The sequence below is a fragment of the Macaca nemestrina genome, chromosome 8 (genome assembly GCF_043159975.1).
Source record: "Macaca nemestrina isolate mMacNem1 chromosome 8, mMacNem.hap1, whole genome shotgun sequence".
NCBI classification, from domain to species: Eukaryota; Metazoa; Chordata; class Mammalia; order Primates; family Cercopithecidae; genus Macaca; species Macaca nemestrina.
The window spans coordinates 23,453,977-23,466,948 of record NC_092132.1 but is presented as its reverse complement, the minus strand read 5'-3'; positions in this window follow the sequence as shown (position 1 = coordinate 23,466,948).

Below are 12,972 nucleotides of genomic sequence, written 5' to 3'. Positions count from 1 at the left end.
CCATTTCGGGTTCCATTAATACTACAGTAAATTGCTCGTTCCTTAGTTAATTGTGCTCTGTTTGCATTGATGTTTTGTTAGTTTCTCGAGCCTGATCTGTAGCCTCCTATTGTAGGCTACTTAGAACATTCTTCCTTTCCCTACTCTCCTCATATCACCCCTGTTAATTCCTTATTTTCTATTCTGCCTACCTAAACTCTCAGCAGACACTCTTCCTTATACTTCACCGAGAAAATGAAAGCAAACAGATGGGAAATCCCTCTCTTTTCTTGTAACCAAAGATGCCAACTTCCCCACTTTTGTGTCTGAATTCTTTGATTTTCTTCCTGTTCCAATGTATTTTAGAACAACTTCACCAGTACTTTGGTCCTTCAACTTTCTTAGGACACCCTCTACAATATTCCCTTTTATTCAGCTTCATCAATTTCTCCCTTTAGCTAGCTTACTCCCTACAGCACACATACAAGCTCTACAGTTTCCTATCTGAAAACATAAACTATTTAAAGCATTTCTTAACTTCACAGTCCCTTCAGCTACCACCCTAATTCTGTATCCCTTTTTTCTAGAAAAGTTGTTTATGTTACTGACTGAACTTCCTGGTCTGCTCCCTTTTAATTGTTTACAAACAGGCTAACAGGCTTCACGCCCTCACATTCAACAGAAAATGATCTGATTACATTACTGAGTGTCCTTCCCAGTCTTTTTCATATTTGTTTTCATCCTTCTTGGCAGCACTCCCTCTTTTTTTTTTTTTTTTTTTTTTGAGACGGAGTCTCACTCTATTGCCCAGGCTGGAGTGCAACAGCGCAATCTCGGCTCACTGCAACTTCGGCCTCCTGGGTTCAAGTGATTCTCCTGCCTCAGCCTCCTGAGTAGCTGGGATTACAGGTGCCTGCCACCATGCCCAGCTAATTTTTGTATTTTTAATAGAGATGGGGTTTCGCCAGGTTGGCCAGACTGGTCTTGAACTGCTGACCTCAGGTGATCCACCCGCCTCGGCCTCCCAAAACGCTGGGATTACAGGCGTGAGTCACAGCGCCCGGCCCTGACAAGCACTCCCTCTTTTTAAAACCATTTTCTTCTCTTGGTTTTCAGGTAATCATGTTTTGGTTTTGCTCCTCTCTCACTGAACAATCCATCTCAGTCTCTTTACCTGGCTGTTTCTTTGCTCAGACTCCAAACAATGGAACTTTTCAGAGCTGGTATTAGGCATTCTGTTTTCATTTATATTTAGCTATCCTCATTTAGTTATATGACAGATAACTCATATAAACCACTCACCATAATTCATAGAAGGAGTTTGGTCCACACCTCATCTTAGTTCTTTCCTACTCTTCTTGATGTATATGTAGCCTGACTAACATAAGCCACAGAAATTTGGCTCACACAAGAACTAAAGTGCTTCAATCAAGCTCGAGGAAAGAGCCACATGGTTGCATAGGTTGGGAATAATTCCCAACAGTGGTTTTTCTTAGTGTCTTCATTCATCTCTCTCATTTTCTCATGAGAATAAGCTGGGAATATTTGCCAGTCTTTTAGGTCCTGGGAAAGTGAAAAGGTTTCCGTTGGTAGAGGGACTTCAGTCTTCAGTTGAAAGCAGTAACACTGTAGTTGACTCTGTAACAAGACTGCTATCTCTCTCAGAGTCTTATGATAAGAAAAGTGATGGAGAATGTGAAGTTTCCTGAGAGAGAATTTGAGAATTCAGAAATAAACACTGGATTGTCCTAAGGGCCCACTAACTTATTTTAACTGGAAAGGATGTAATATCTATCCAGATTACAGCAGGAAGGCTTAGATTTTTTCTCATAAAATCCCAAGCTCTCCAGAAGGGTAGAGGATTCCCTACATAGCTGGAGAAATCAAAGAATGTAAGAAGATTCTAGAGCCACTTAGAAGAGTCATATGAGGAAAACCAATACAGGACTTCTTAATAGAACAGTTTTTTCACATAGGGTCAAGTGACACTGAGGCATTGTCCTTTCTGTATAGGATATAGGGAATCCTAGGGTTCTGCCGTGGCTGCAGTTTGCCTGTTGTAGACTAAATTATAAACGATACATGTGTACTTTCCTTATAATGAATTTTCCTTCTGATACTTTGCAATTAACAGGAGTTCAAGTGGAGAGATTTTCCAAGGTTTCTGTGCTGTAGCCAAGTCAAATGAGCCATGTTTTCCTAATAAAGAAAAAGTAAAAGAAAACAGGCCCTTTGTGCCAAGGATATCTCAAACACATGAGAGATGAAAAGGTGTGGTTTGGATTGCATAAGAGAGGGGAAATGAGACCTCTCAGAATCAAAGGAAGTCTAAGTGACAATAATGTCTCTATCTACATTTTTAAATCTTATTTATTAAATTTTGCTTTATTTTTAATCAACACAAAATAATTGTACATATTTATGGGATATGATGTGATGTTTCATTACCTGCATATATTGTGTAATGATCAAATCAGGGTAACTAACAAAACCATCGCCTCAAACATTTAACATTTCTTTGTGGTGAGAACACTCAGAATCCTCTCTTCTAGCTATTTTGAAATACACAATATATTATTGCTAACTATAATCACCATGCTGTACAATAGGACGCCAGAATTTATTCCTGCTATCTAACCGTAACTCTGTGTACCAGTTGACCAACCTTTCCTCCTCTCTCCCTTTCCTCTCCCTTATCCAGCCTCTGGCAACCACTATTTTACTCTCTACTTCACTGACGTCAACCCTTTTAGATTCCACATATGAATGAGATCATATGAGTGAGATCATATGTAGAATCTAAAAGGGTTCATTTTAGTGAAGTGGAGAGTAAAATATTTGTCTGTCTGTGTCTGGCTTATTTCACTAAACATAATATCCTCCAGATTTATTCATGTTGTTGCAAGCAACACAATTTTATTTTCTTATGTTCATCTATATTTTTAAACATAATCTGCAGTTCAGTTACTTTAACAGATTTAAGGAGCAGAAAATAATAGAACTGTTCTCATTACTAGTCAGGATGCTTTGACATCAGACAATGAGTACACATTTCAAATTTTCTATAGTAAAAATAATTTTGTTGGTGTTTACATATATGAGAAGAATATCAAGGTGAGGTCACAAAAATTGAAGTAGGAATTATACAAATCAAAATATGAAGAACTGGAACCTAGCGCTCAAAACATCAGGTAATATTCTTTCATTTTCTCTCTAATCTTTGCTTTTTCTGTTTGCTGACCTCATTCTTTCCCATGCAGACAGATTTTCTCCATGTGGCAGGATATCTGACTACTGACATTCTCGTTTTAGCAGCCCTAGAGGAAAGTAAGAACATAATTTCACCAGCATCTATATCAATCTCAGGGAAGGTGTGTTAGCAGCCCAGAATAGGCCATTTCTCCTGCTTTGAAGCAATCATTATTGCAAGATATATCCAATGCTATAATTGGAACAAGCCTGCTCCGAACATATGGAAGAAAGAGAACATAGAGTTGGCAGAGCAGATCTTAAAAAGAAATTGTCAGCTACCATAGACTAGTGTATTCTACGTGACCCCAAGAGTATAATTGTAAAAATAGGCCAGAAACTACAAGGAATGATTTCAGCACAATGCTGTGTTTAATGTCTTTTTTGCAATAGTCAAAACTGGGTAAAGATGTTGAATTGAGTAACTTTATTAAGTTAGCTGCCCATCTCTAAAGGTGTTCAAACAAAGGCTAGAAGATAAGTTCACAGCAATGCTTGAAGAACAGCATTTTAAAATCATGTGTATTTGAGCCTCCTGAGATACGGAGAAGGCCATCAGGATTTGCACAAGATGGCAGAAAGGGAGAACTTGTCCCCTACTGTGATTCAACAGGAGTATTTCTATTGATCTATTTTACATGCTGGAATTCCATATATAGTTTTGAGTGAGATTGTCAACAAAAGGTAACAAATCAACTCTAATAACTGTGGTAAGTGCTCCTAGGTAGTAGGTAAGATGAGAGAGCCTTTAAATGCTGGTATTATCTTGATATATAAAAAGAGATCAAGAAAGATCTTTAATGTTCATTTTAATAATAGAGTTCTATGATTTTATGAGCTTCTTGGGGGAATTGAAAAGTACTAACAGAAATTTTAGAGTTTGGCTGCATTTGGGGGATTAATAAATTAACCTACTAGAGGCTTCTGATGTTCAATTCTCATGAAGCTAGTCAAAGGAAGCTCCATTAACAAGTTAATACTATTAATACAAACTAATACATTAACCTACTAGAGGCTTTTGATGTCCAATTCTCATGAAGCTAGTCAAAGGATGCTCCATGAATTGTTGGGGTTTAGTGTTCATTTCACATGTTGTGGCTTCACATTCTAATGGGTACAGCCCAATCAAATTGTCAAATTTAAGCTACTTTTAAATTAGAGCCTTGGTTATGTGTTTTACTGATGAAGAAACTGAACTAATTGACTTCACTGAAATTTCACAGGTAGTTAAATCTACGGTTTAGTTTATTCATTGCTTTTATGGTTTGCTATCTATCTATCTATCTATCTATCTATCTATCTATCTATCTATCTATCTATCTATCTATCTATCATTTGAAACAGAGTTTCACTCTTGTTGCCCAGGCTGGAGTGCAATAGCGCGATCTTGACTCACTGCAATTCTCCTGCTTCAATGTCCCAAGTAGCTGGGATTACAGGCGCCCGTCACCACGCCTGGCTAATATTTTGTATTTTTAGTAGAGTCGGGGTTTTACCATGTTGGCTAGGCTGGTCTTGAACTCCATTCACCTCAGCTTCTCAAAGTGCTGGGATTACAGATGTGAGCCACCACGCCCAGCCACCTCTGTGGTTTTTTAAAATATTGGACTTTAGAGTTAGGGAAGGAAGACAATGGATGAAAAGAGGTAATTCAGCTAGGCAGACAGACCTGGGAGTGCTGAAATTCCATATTCTCAGGTATAGCAGAAAAAGGAGATCTGGTTCAATTCCATTCATTGATTCAATTAATTTTTCAAAGTCTTCTCTTGCTAGACTCTCTGCTAGAGACTGGAGTACAAACATGGATAAGATGGCCTTTTGTTCCTAGTAAATTTTCATCTATTGAAGGAAGGACGCTAAACATAAAGGCAGATGTTTTATCTATTTAACTTTTGAAAAGAGATTATGAGGTAAAAAAGACAATTTCTATAATCAAGAAATTTTAAGTATATACAAATATATGTATCTGTACTACCAAATGTATTTAACATTTAAAAGGTACACTGTAATAAAATGTACTGTGTAGTACTATAAGCATCATGCTCTGAGAGAAGAAAGGAGACACTTTTTTTTTCTTTTTCCTCCTAGAGGGTCTGTGGAAAATTCTCAGCAGAAGCAGCATTGCCAATTAATGAAGAAGGAGAAACTATATTTTGCTGCATCACTTAGGAATGACCATAACAGTAGGAATTTCTGATAAGTTGCCTGCTTAGTGCAGATGATATTTGATATCTTTCAGTAGCTGAGTTAGTAATGGCTCTCAATTTACATCAACTCTGTTAGTTCATAGATTCAGACATCAGTAGTGCACTTGAAAATGGCATTGCAAATCACACATATTTACATGAATTATATAAATATATTCAAGACTGCTGCCAGACACCTTTATTGCTTTTCCCATACACAGTGTTTTTGGGCTCTTCCAGAATGCACTGGGATTAACTTTTTGGCAGTGTGTATATGTTGGAAAGAGTAGTGGTGGTTAGGATCTATGAGTATACATACAAAATAGCAGAGTTTCTGTCCCATTCCTTAAATATATACTTATTGAATATTTACTATGTGCCAAGTACCGTGCAAGACACTTGAAAGTAAGATGAAGAATAAAAGAATCCTCCATCTCTAGGAGCAAGCAGTTCTTTTTAAACTCTCTCTCTATATATGTATGATGTATGTATGTGATTATATATATCCATATATTATGTGTATATATATTGTTTTTGTATACATTTGCTTTTTATACATGTATAGGATTATGTATGCATACTCTTTTTTTTTTTTTTTTTTTTTTTTTTTAGCAGAGTTTTGCTCTGTCCCCCAGGCTGGAATGCAGTTGTGCAATCTCGGCTCACTGCAACCTCCACCTCTCAGGTTCAAGTAATTCTCCTGCCTCAGCCTCCCAAGTAGCTGGGATTACAGGCTCCTGCCACCGCATCAGGCTAATTTTTTTTTTCTATTTTTAGTAGAGATGTGGTTTCACCATGTTGGCCAGGCTGGCTTTGAACTTCTGATCTCAAGTGATCAGCCTCCCAAAGTGCTAGGATTACAGGTGTGAACCAGCATACTTTAATTTTTCCTGGTCATTGTTCTCTAAGTTGTGATTAGGCAATTTCTCCAATCACTGGACCTCAGAGACAGCTCTTGTTAGGTTCTGGTCCATTGGGTCTCTAATTTAAAAAGCCCTTTTCTGTGGCGTTTGTCAATTCCCATGGAGTAAATATTTTCACCATCACTGATTTCTAGCTTCATCTTGATGCCACTGAATGTAGAGTTACAAGATATGCACAGTCAGCTCTCGCTAGATGGTACAAACTAACTTCAGTACTGCATCCTACAAGATGGATCTGGTCCAGACTGAGACATGTATCCAAGGGAGAAATAATGAAGAAGCCACCTTTAAAAATCAAGCCACACATAGGAAATAAATTGCAGTCAAAACTAGAGACATATATATGATCATACATTTTTAAAAGTACATAGATTTTTTGACATTCCTGCTAGAAATATGGTTTCTTACCATTGATCTTAGGCAAAAGCCCAAAATCTTAACCAAGGCCCATAGTCCCTACATAACCTGGTATTCACCCCTCTTACTTCCTGTAGTCCCTTAGCTTCTTGCATTTTGTAAATGTTATGTCTGCTTTTTTCTGCTATAAGCCTTTGTACTAGCTTTTCTTTGTGTCTGAATGCTCCCTTGTTCTCCTTCCTGCCCCAGGTAGATCCTATAGTTTGTATTAGTTTTGCGGTCTCAAATAAAATGTCTCTTCCTTAGAGAAGATTTCTTAGCCTCTCCTCATCCACTAGGTCATGTCTCCTCTTATGTTATATAATATATAATAAACCTACAAATATCATAGAATGTTCGAAGTTTTCCTAATAGCACTGACAACAACTCTTAAGTAATCTGTGAGTCTGTCCCCTGCTAAAATGTAAGTTGATAGGCACTGTACTGAAAGTTGATAGACAAGTACCAGACACTGTACCTGTCTTATTTACTATCAAATCCCCAGGACTCACCACAATGCCTAGTGTATGTTAGGAATTCTATTAATAATAACTCAATGAAGGAATGAGTGAAAAAGCAGGAATTTATTAAATTCTCAAATTGACCAGTAGAGAGTTTCAAACAATTCTAATAATTTCCTTCCATCTCAACTTTCTCTTAAAAAGAATTTTATTTGTATAGTTATTCTGACATAGAGTGATCAGGGGAAAATAAGCCTCCAAACCTAAAATACTCATGCACCCCGTAACAATGTTTTGGTCAATGATGGACCACATATATGATGGTGGTCCCATAAGATTATAATATAATATTATTACTCTACCTTTACTATGTTTGTTTAGATATATTTAGATATACAAATACTTACCATTATATTATAATTGCATATATAGTCAGTATAGGAACATGTTGTACATGTTTGTAGCTTAGGAGCAGTAGGCTATATACCATACGGCCTAGGTATGTAGCAGGCTATACCATCTAGATTCGTGTAAGTACACTCTACCTTGTTCCCACAATGACAAATTGCCTAACAACACATTTTTCAGAATGAAACTTCATTGATAAGTGGCACATGACTGTCGTCGTTTTGGCTCTTCGTTAAGCTAGTAGGGAAAGCAAGTAAAACAAATAACCTGTTTTGGAAGCATAGCTGTGCTATTATGTTTTAAACAACTATTATTTAAAATATCTTAAGAGCCTCATATCTTCTGCTTCTGTAGTGGTTTAAAATCAATGATATCATCCTCCTTTCCTTTCCTTTCCTTTCCTTTCCTTTCCTTTCCTTTCCTTTCCTTTCCTTTCCTTTCCTTTCCTTTCCTTTCCTCTCCTCTCCTCTCCTCTCCTCTCCTCTCCTCTCCTCTCCTCTCCTCTCCTCTCCTCTCCTCTCCTCTCCTCTCCTCTCCTCTCCTCTCCTCTCCTCTCCTCTCCTCTCCTCTCCTCTCCTCTCCTCTCCTCTCCTCTCCTCTCCTCTCCTTTCCTTCCTTTCCTTTCCTTTCCTTTCCTTTCCTTTCATTTCTTTCTTTTTCTTTCTCTCTCTCTCTTTCTTTCTTTCTCTTTTTTTTTTTTTTTTTTTTTGAGATGGAGTCTCACTCTGTTGCCCAGGCTGGAATACAATGGCATGATCTCGGCTCACTGCAACCTCCGCCTCCCAGGTTCAAGTGATTCTCTTGCCTCAGCCTCCTGAGTAGCTGGGATTACAGGCATGCATAACCACGCATGGCTAATTTTTGTATTTTTAGTAAAGACAGAGTTTCACCATGTTGGCCAGGCTGGTCTTGAACTACTGACCCCAGGTGATCTGCCCACCTCAGCCTCCCAAAGTGCTGGGATTACAGGTGTGAGCCACTGTGCTCAGCAGATAGCATCTTTCTTTATAGATTCTGCTTATGCTGTCTCATCAAATCAATCACTAAGAAAGAGGTCTCAAATGTCTGAAAACTTTTTACCAAACCTCCTCTTACTTCTGCATAGCAAAGAGGAGGTGCCTATCACTACAGGGCTGGTGTTGGAGGGGGTGTATGTTTGGAGAGGGGGGTATATTTGAAGCACAGTAAGGACTTCGAAATTTTTAAAGACGTCTAGTGCAACTTGAGTCCTCTCAGACCCCCAGCCTAACTCCTTGGACAATATCCCCTGCTGTAGGTCAAAACAGGGAAATACAGAATTTGCCAGGCAGAACATCAAGAGGGTTTTGAGTTTCACATGAACAAGTGGAGATTATTACCTCCAGCACACCTTGATTTCCACAGATTTCAGTTCAACACCCTCAGAGGCAAAGCTGACTTGAAATATTGTTTTCCATTAACTTCTTCCTCTCCCATTGTGATTTGACATCTCCTTCCTAGGATGGTTTTCTCCTATTAGATTAGAATTTGGATCTTGAATTTCTAGCATCATCTATCCAGATGCAATTTTGTCTTCCTTCAGCTTTGTTTCAAAGCTGTCTTGGTTTCCCCAACTTAGAGTGCTCCTTCAGGCCATGCGTCATCTCCATCCCTTGCTGTATTTACAACTCCCTCAGTCTGCTTCCTTCATCTCTATTATCTCATTTATCCTTCTTGCATTACTTCTTGAGAGCTTAGGAATATGGTTTTGATTAAGAAGCTCTGTTTTACCCCTGGTGTTCACATACTGGCTTTCAGTATCCCAGCCCACTTTTCATTGCTGTCTCCCTCTGGTCACAGTTTGCCTTGTTAAAGCGTAATGATCTCATCTTCGACTCTTTAATGACCTGACCCCATTTCTTCCTCTGAACCATATTACATTATGGGTGACATTATTTATGTTTTTATTCTTGTTCCTGTGACATGCTTCAGGCTTTCCCTTTTTCCATGTGCTGAATCAGAAAGCACAGGCTACACAGGTTGTAAGTTAATTCTTTCTTCTGAGTGACCCCTTGCATGGTTCTGCAACATCCCTCAAATCTACATTCTTCAGAGTCACAAATACAATTTTGCCAAGGAAATCAGCCAGGTTGGATAACTCTGGATTTGGAATAAAATCTACTGTTAGGTTAGAAAGAAAAACTGTTGAATCTTCTCTTCAGTAAATGGGGGAGGGAGGAGCTGTGACTTTTGCTTGTGATGCCTAAACTTCAAGGCCACAGTAGAGCAAAAGGGAGAAAAAGAGACTTGGAGCAAAAGATCTGGTTTCCTACTCTCACCCTGGGTCATTGCTTGAGTGACTTCTTCAGTCCAGAAGCTCATGTTTCATCTTGCTTTTGTCTTAGTCTGTTTGGGCTGCTATAACAAAAATGCAATAAACATTTATTTCTCTCAGTTCTGGAGGGTGGGAAATCCAAGATCAAGGTGCAACAGATTCAGTGTCGGGAGAGGGCCCGGTTTCTGCTTCATAGCTGCCTCTTGCTGTGTCCTTACATGGTAAAAAACTGCATCAGAGATATCTCTGGGGTCTCTTTTATAAAGGCACGAATCCGATTTATGAGAACTCTACCCTCATGACCTAATTACTCCCTAAAAACTCTATCTCCTTATAGCACTACCTTGAGGATTAGGGTTTCAACATATACATTTATGGGAAACTCAAACATTCAATCAATAGCAAATGTTTATTTACAAAATGGATCTACTAATATTTTTCAGTTTACCAGACTTAATCAAATAACTCCTGTGTACCTAAAAACATTCGGGAAACAGTAAAGTGTAGTGGTATGAGCATGAGATTTTGAGTCAAACTTGCCTGATAAAGTTTAGGTTTTGATTCCAGCATTTATCAGAGTACAATCTTGAATGAGTTACTCAACACCTATAACCCTCAGTTTCTTTATCTAGAAAATCGAGTAACAAAATTTTCCACCTTAGGACCATTATGAGGGCTCAATATAGTGACGATACCAAAGTCCTTAAAAGACTTATTTCATGGTACATACTTAAACACTGGATGTTATTAATATTAATACTAACAATATCTTATATCTCTATAACTTCTAGAGCAGTTTAAGAGAATATAATTACAGAGAATTATATTTGTTTCCATATTCACTTCTCCCAATCAGACTTTAGACTACTTAGAACAGGGATCACGTCTTAACTTTCTCCCCTTAGCACCAAATATGGGGGATCTGAGATACAGAAACTTGAAAAAGATGTCTTGACTTGAAATGGAGGTAGGAGACAATATCAGCGTCTTTGCATCTGAGCCTCTTCCAGCACAATTGCTGAACAATTTCAAGTCAAACAATTTCAAAAGGAGTTGAAAGTCAAATGTATCCAATGTAACTTACCGGCTCTGTGCCAGGGGACTGATTTTCACTTTCCATTATTTGGAGAGTTCTACCCTGTTACTCTGATCCCCCCTTTGTTTCCATAAAATCCAATAAAAATTGTAAATACAAAATTTATACACAGTCGCTCTAACGTTCCAATTTTGATGCAAAATAAAAGGTTAAAAGTAAAAGTTTCCCCTTTTTTTTCCTTCTAGAGGTAAACACTTTTGATAATCTGGTATGTACCGTTTTAGATTTTTCTCTGTATGCAGAAGCATACACTATTACATACGTACCATATATTGAGTTTTTTGTTTTGTTTTAAAAATGGTATCATACTATAAATATTCTTGTTATATTTCATTTCTATTGATAAATAATATCATAACTATATACATTGTGAAGACAATCATCTACATCTGGGGATTTGCCAAATAATTTTTAAAATTAGTTATTTTATTATCCATCAGTGTAATATATACACAGAGTTTAAACATTCAAATGCATTTTTAAGAATGGTACTCTGCACCCATGTCTATTTCATATGCTGACCACCATCATGACCCCTAAGCCTCCAACTGTTCGTCAAAGGTAGCTTTTTTTTTTTTTTAAAGCCAGTGTCTTCTTAGCTCCACATATCAAATCAATCTCTCTATACTGCTATCTCTTGACTCACAAGTTCAGATGTTAACTATTTATATCCTCTCCTTTCCTGCTGCTTCATCAATGTATAGAATTTGAAATGCTTGTTAAATTTGTAGTCCATAGTATTGTTACTATGACAATGTAAACATTTGTTTTTCACTGCTGAGCTACTTAGTACCTAGTACCAGGATAACTTTTTTAAAAACAGCTTCCACTCCTCCCTCTCTCCCATTTAATTACTATGTAATTTGCCTAATGCGTGATCATTGAGCTAAATCTTCCAACATCTTAAATAAGCTCTGCAAAATGCCTCTTAGTAAAAGATTTTACAAACTTTAAACTGACTTAGTGCAAAAGTAATTGCGGTTTTTGGCATTACAAGTAATTACTTTTAGTAATATAAAAAAGTAATGACCTTTTTTAATAAAGTAAGTAATTTAGTAACATAAAAGTAATTTTTTTTTTGAGACAGAATCCCCCTCTGTCACCCAGGCTGGAGTACAGTAGTGCAATCTCGGCTCACTGTAACCTCTGCCTCCTAGGTTCAAGTGATTCTCCTGTCTCAGCCTCCTGAGTAGCTGGGACTACAGGCACCTGCCACCATGCCCAGCTCATTTTTAAATTTTTAGTAAAGACGGGGTTTTGCCATATTGGCCAGGCTGGTCTTGAATACCTGACTTTGTGATCCGCCTGCCTCGGGCTCCCAACTTGCTGGGATTACAGGTGTGAGCCACCGCGCCCAGACAAAACTAATTACTTTTAATGGCAAAAACCACAATTACTTTTGCACCAACCTAATACATAATGTACTACTTCCACTTTTACCTAGAGGTAGGTCCTGGTGACCTCCTTTTCTCTGTTCCTATCTGAATCTGGGTTTGTCTGTGCCTGCCACACAGCTGTTGCTTGGGATTTTTCCTTCCTCAGTATCCCAAGAGTTGCTTTTACTCTTATTTTGTTTTGGATTGACTGTCAGTAAGATCTCATGTCTTTTTTATTGATTTACTTACTTATTATGATGAGACTTTTTTTTTGAGTAGATTCTTGAGAAAGTGTTCAAGGAGGTAGTATTTCTGATATTCTACTTTTCTGAAAATATTTTTAGTCTATCTTTATTCTCAGTTGGTAGTTCGAATGGATATAAAATTCTAGATGGACATTTAATTTCACTCAGACATTTGAAAGCATTACTTTCTGCTTTCATTATCATTCATATGATGCTGTTCTTACACAATTTTTTTGTATGTGAATTTTAGACCTTTGTACTGCTTTCAGAATCTCCTTTTTTAACCATAATTATTGAAATTTCCCACTTAGTTGCTCTGATCTGTGCCTATACAAATTTCATCTTGTTTTCAATGTAGTG